Source organism: Adiantum capillus-veneris, chromosome 9 (assembly GCF_014529385.1).
Source record: "Adiantum capillus-veneris isolate H3 chromosome 9, ASM1452938v2, whole genome shotgun sequence".
Taxonomy (NCBI): Eukaryota; Viridiplantae; Streptophyta; class Polypodiopsida; order Polypodiales; family Pteridaceae; genus Adiantum; species Adiantum capillus-veneris.
In genome coordinates, this window is record NC_140939.1 from 41,918,435 (window position 1) to 41,918,882 (window position 448).

The following is a 448-nucleotide window of genomic DNA, read 5'->3' on the forward strand; positions in this document are numbered from 1 at the left end:
CATGTCACAAGAGGGTTCAATAGCAACTTACACATTCAAGACACTATCACGCTTCTTGGGTGGACCCGTGCTGCCCAAAAGTGCAGATAAAGTCATTCTTGTGGACAAAGTGTTTGCTAGAGATTGTTTTGGTTACTGCCCGGGCTATACAGGTGGTCGGGCAGCGTATTACTACACCTACACAGCAATGGCACTAGCTCTTGGTAGACAAAACCCAGATGAACTTTTAGAGTATGGCAAACATCTCATGATTCGTTACAAGGGTGACGTGCCAAAAAACAAAATTGAACCTTCAAAATCTTGATACACTTCAAGTAGCAATTATATAAGATAATGTATTACATAAATTTTGTACAATGTCATCCACTCAGAGTATCTTTCTCCACTTGTGATTCACATACACCATTGTCTCTCTCCACCTTCGTTGACTTTCACGAGCTCCGGAGTT